General features: G+C 44.2%; 1 non-coding gene across 1 annotated transcript; it reads right to left on the reverse strand.

Annotated features, from left to right (window-relative positions):
- Window positions 1–5,479: 5,479 nt before the first annotated feature.
- TRNAQ-CUG (transfer RNA glutamine (anticodon CUG)) lies at window positions 5,480–5,553 on the reverse strand. Its single transcript has one exon. It is a non-coding gene; the product is annotated as a tRNA-Gln (tRNA).
- Between the last annotated feature and the right edge of the window lie 330 nt (window positions 5,554–5,883).

Raw genomic sequence — 5,883 nt, forward strand, 5'->3', positions numbered from 1 at the left:
AGCCCAAACTACAACATAGATACAACAACAAACAAGGGGGAAGTTGCTTTTAAGTGAAGGTATTGCTGTTGGGTTGGAATACATTATTATTATTATTATTATTATTATTAGGCATATACAAGTGTGTGTGTGTGTGTGTGTGTGTGTGTGTGTGTGTGTGTAGTATTATAAAGAATGAAAGGACAGGATTTATAATCTAACCAAACAGCACAACAGTTTCTATCTGTCTTCTGTGCAATGCTCTAATTACTGAAGACAAATCTCGCTTTTGTGCAGTGTCAAGTGGATGCTAATCATATGACAAAAATCTATTTCAGTTAACAAAAAAAAGTCTTTTACTAAATCGCATCTCTTATTTACTTAAATTCACACCTCTGAGCTGAGAGAATGTGTCACAATTTGATCCGCTGCACATAAAAACAAGTTGTGGAACTTTCCAAATGCCAAAAAAATAACAAGTGTCTAAATGTGAGGCCCCCTTTGATCTGGAGGACCTTAGCCAAATGTTCCTCCTGCCATTCCCCTGCCCCCACTTTGGTCCAGGCCGTTGATGGTCTGTTGTTTGTTTAAAAAGACCAGGGCATAGATGAATGAGTAGAATACACGTATACAAAGTCTCCCTGGATTTAACACATCTACCCAGCAGAGAACGGCATCAGGCTTGTATCTATGAAATAGAAGTGAAGAGGTAAGAGCCACAGAACTGTGTCATTCGGGCTGACGCTACACTCAGAGGCAAGCCTTTCGCACCATTAGCTATCCCCATTCTTTGATGCAAAACAATTGAACACAAGGTGAAGTCGAGAGAGATATTCCTTAATGAATTAGAACAAACTCATTATCAGGTGTTGACTTTTCAATGTTCTCTTGGAAAAACAACGATTCCGTTGTAGGACCTATAAAACAGCGAGCAGTGCAATCGCAGCTTTATCTCTGCAGCACAAGATTGCCATTAGTGAAGCAACGTTGCAATAAAGTCAAGGGCTTTGGTTTTATTGGGTGTTTTAAGGCTAGCAGAGTGGAGACATTCCAGGCTTCAGCTAATGCATCACGAGCGTTTTTCTTTCTTCCCTAAATGCTACTGTTGCGTGTTCAGACCCAGAGACCTCCCCCCCTAAATGAAGACACATTTGACTCAAATTTTAGTTTTGGTTTTTGGCAGAATTTAGGCCACAACTTTATTGATTACAGAAAAGTGAGTGGTTGCATAGGCTCTGGTTCGACTAGCTCCCTAGACCCTTGCAGGTAGCGCTGACCCAGAGCTCTATCATAGGTCAGCCAAGGGTGAACACCTGAGGCTGGTGAAGAGCCTATGAACAGACCCTGTTCACTCCCCAGATGCTCCCCTGGACTCAGGCACGAGCACAACCCCCTCTCGAGGGTTGACCAAACCAAGTTGAGTCCCTGGATTCCCTGGAACGGAATACCCTTCACATAGGGATGCATGCATAACCCGAAGGATAGGCAACCAGAGGTCTGTGGATCCAGAGGTACCACTGTAATTATTTCTAAATATGTAGCTATACATAAAAATTAGCACATGCCAGCTTGATGTAAATCAGCAACATCTTTTGTCCCCTGGACATCTGAAAATGTCCAGTCCATGCGTGCTTCTTGAGATCCCAATTTAAACCCATTCATTCTGAATTCGTTCCATGATGTTTCCCGATCACTCAACAATGTATATTATAATAAAACCTATATTCTGTTCTATATTCACTTTCATGTTGTATTTCCACTCTACTTTTTCCTTTAAGGCCTTAGAAATAATCATAGAAAGTCTGAAACGACTTCTTTTTACCTCCAGAAAGAGCTGTGCTTGGAGCAATTTAGTCTACGAAAGGTGAAAGTTTCAGAAGGCTATGAACAACTGAAATCCAACAAGATTAGAGTAGAAGCCCTCATGTTCCCTTCTTTATGATAGGTCATGCCCTCAAATACCTGTGTTTACATGGGGAGAAAGAAAGAGAGCTACAAATAAATACGGAGCCATAATCCTACTAAAGTACCATTTATGTTGGGGCTAGAAGAGATCTGGAGATTTCTCAGCCTAAACCTCTTCATACAAGGAGGTTCAAAGGGGCCCCATTCGAAATTTTCTGCCCTCATCCCTGATTAGAGTCTCAGAATGAACTCTCTGATTCTGAAAAGCTTTCATCTGTGTGGCTAACAGGTAATTCTGCTCTTGTCCTGCCTTGTCCCAGTCTCCTTACATTCTCCACCGCCTCTCCCAAACTAGATGTCAAGCCTTGAGAAGACCTTCATCCATCAATGTCCTCACTCGCCAGGTTTTACAAGCACCCTGAGGTTAAAAAAAAATCTTTGCAGTTACTGGGAATACTTCACCGTCAAAGCAAGATCAAAAATGAACTTCTCCACTGGAAAGCAGCTTGTGAACATAACATTTTATTCCTTTCTGCAAAACAGGGAAATGCTCACTGCTCAATTATGTTGTTTCTCACTGATAAAACCTTCCTTGAATTTAAATTCTCTCTCTCTCTCTCTTCCTCCCTACCTCCCCCCTACCGTTCCCTCTCTATCACAGGCAAATAGAATTGACTGAGAAAATGTTGAAAGACCATAAAATACAACAGCAATCAGAAATGAAGAAAAGCTTTTCTGTGCTTGCATTCATTTCGATTTGGGAATTTTTTTATTTGGACACAACTCTGTTATTTTAGGGGCATTTTCTTGCTGAAGACCAAGTGGTCCAAAAAGAAAACACATAATCTAGAGGTGGTGCAATTTTAGGGCTTTTTCGGTAGTCACTGGAAGTGCAGAACAAATGCATTGGTGCAATTCCCAGAATGGGAATTGGCTTGGCTTTTTTCAGGAGGGCAGAGTCGCTTAATAGAGAGTTTGAAGGGAGGAACCAAAAACTTCTTCCATTGGGGAGCTGTATAAGTCGGGTCCTCCATCATGGAGGGCACGAGACCAGAAACTGCCTCCCCGTTGTGGGGCGGGACCATTTGGATTGCCACAACACCCCATTGTTTGCCCCTCTGTTGCTGGGGCAGAAATTTGGTCACTTGGGTTGGCTATTGGCTGCTGAGGGGCTCCTTATAGCTGCTGCACGTTGCTGGAGAGTTTCACTTTCTTGCAACGTGCAGCGGATCACCCACCCTCCTCTCCCTACATTTAGGGTTGGTTTTTGGCCTTGCTGTGCCTGTCTAGGGGTCGTCTGTTTTGTAGCAGGGGACCAGTAGGAATTTTGCCATTTGGCTGATTGGCTGGTGCCACTTGGTTTTTGCCTAGGTAAAGGTAAAGGGACCCCTGACCATTAGGTCCAGTCGTGACCGACTCTGGGGTTGCGCGCTCATCTTGCATTATTGGCCGAGGGAGCCGGCGTATAGCTTTCCAGGTCATGGATAGCTTTCCAGCATGACAAAGCCACTTCTGGCGAACCAGAGCAGCACACGGAAACACCATTTACCTTCCCGCTGTAGCAGTTCCTATTTATCTACTTGCATTTTGACATGCTTTCGAACTGCTAGGTTGGCAGGAGCTGGGACCGAGCAATGGGAGCTCACCCCGTCACAGGGATTCGAATCGCTGACCTTCTGAGCAGCAAGCCCTAGGCTCAGTGGTTTAACCCACAGCACCACTTGGGTCCCCTACCGTGTAACAAATCATCACAACTTTGTAAGGTTGGCGATTAGGCATTTGGTTCAATGTTTTGAGGAGGGGACATAGTTGGCTGTGCCTGCCCCTCCATTGCTGCTGCTAGGGAATTCCATTAAAGGAATCTAGGGGCTCGCCTTGCTTTTGTCTGAACCCTGCCAAGGGGCTAGCTAGGGCCACGCCAGAGACCCTGGGAGCACCTGGGATGAGCTGTGAGATCAAAGGAGTTCTCGCTCCCCCATGATGCTTTCCCTTACTGACCATAGCTGTCAAGTTTTCCCTTTTCTCGTGAGGAAGCCTATTCAGCATAAGGGAATTTCCCTTTTAAAAAAGGGAGAACTTGACAGCTATGTTACTGACATATGGTGATGCCCAGTGTCAGACCTGCCACCGTGCAGGTTCAGGTAGTCTGGAACCAATGCCTAAGCAACCACTCACAGGCTCAATAAAGTTGTGGCCAAAATTTAATGCCAAAAAACCTCAAACTAAAATTTGTGTCTATTGTGTCTTCATTTGGGGGTGGTTTTGGAGGTCTTCACGCGCAATATCTCTTGGCTCTTATCACCTTGTACCAAGGTAAATTAAATTTCTGTATACAAAGAAGCAGCTCTAGGGTTTCCAGCACCTTTTGTGTTTACAATAAAGAAATGTCTAATTTTCTCTTTGGACTCAGAGTATTATGTTGTTCCTGTGTTAAACCAGGGTTTCTCAAACTTCCGAGTGTTCATTATTATTTTATGAAACAATAAAACAGGCAGTGCACAGAAAAGAACAGACATTGACAACCCAAAAAGAATACGAATTCCGTACAATGAACTTTTGATGATAAAATCAAATGGTCAAAAATCAGAAGCAAATAGAACAAGACTCATAATTCCTGATTACATCTGTTCCTGATTACATAATCCATAATCCATAATTCCTGATTACATCCTGATTACACCTGCACATCATAAGCTTTTCCTATTGTAGCCTTTTCCCACTGCCGACCTACTGATCGGCAAGCCCTAGGCTCTGTGGTTTAGGCCACAGCGCCACCCGTGTCCCAATCGGTGGCACATAAATAAAATCATCATCATCATCAAGGACTTCTTTTTCTCCATTGGAGAAGTGTTGGAGGGTACGTAGTTGCACTTTCTGGTTTCACCTCTGCTATTCGCATTTTTGTTTTAGCTCCCACACCAGCATAGTTGCCAAGTACCCCATTTTCCCTGGGAAACCCCCGTTTTTACTTACCTTTTCCCGGTGGTCCCCCGTATCACTTCGTCTCCCGTTTTTCTCCGTTATTTTCTCCTGCCAGCGGCCATTTTTTTCCCCTGATTTGCCCTTCTATGGGCACAAAAAATGGCCGCTGCCGGCTTCAAAAGTAGCTTCTACGCATGACCGGAAGTGCGTCGACACAACTTCCGGTGTCGCTTTGCCCATCTATGGCCACCCAAAATGGCCACTGCCGACACCGGAAGTCGCATTGACGCACTTCCGGTCATGCGTAGAAGCTACTTTTGAAGCCGGCGGCGGCCATTTTTGTGCCCATAGAAGGGCAAAGCGACACCGGAAGTTACGTCGACGCAACTTCCGGTGTTTCACAGCTGCTGGTCCCGGATTCTGCAGTCCGGGACTTGGAAAGTAAGCACACCAGCTGGGTGTAGTGTCTCTGATGCCATACAAGATAAAGTCCAATTAAGGCACATGGTGGAAAGGGTCCTGCAGAAGGCATGGATGACATCATGCAATGCTCTGTCTCTCTGTGACTTCTTCAATGCTTCACGCGCATTCCCTGCTGTTACTGGGAAATGTTTGGGAATTGTAGAGTTGGAAGGGGCCACAAGGACCAACCACCAGCACTGCAGGAAACTTTTGCCCAATGTGGGTCTTGAACCCAGGACCATGAGATTCAGAGTCTCATGCTCTGCCAACTGAGCCAAGCCAGGTATTGGGTTGGGCCAACCGCCAGGGGTACTTGTGGTGAGAACACAGTAGTGTCCAGAGGCAGCAGAAATAGAACATTGCTGTGTGTTTTTAAAATCAATTTTTATTAGATTTTTCACTTACAAATCAATCATATCGAACCAATTATTCCAAATTATACAAATATATATCTATTAAACCAAATATTATGCCGAATTATAAAAAATTTGCTTCCCCATGCTTCAAATTCTGAGGGTTCTGAATATCGATAATTGCTGCCATTCTAATCAAAGTTCCAAGTTCTTTCCAATCCTTTTAATGCAACATAGTCCAGATCTTTTCCAACAGCCTCTG

The sequence above is a fragment of the Zootoca vivipara genome, chromosome 11 (genome assembly GCF_963506605.1).
Source record: "Zootoca vivipara chromosome 11, rZooViv1.1, whole genome shotgun sequence".
Taxonomy (NCBI): domain Eukaryota; kingdom Metazoa; phylum Chordata; class Lepidosauria; order Squamata; family Lacertidae; genus Zootoca; species Zootoca vivipara.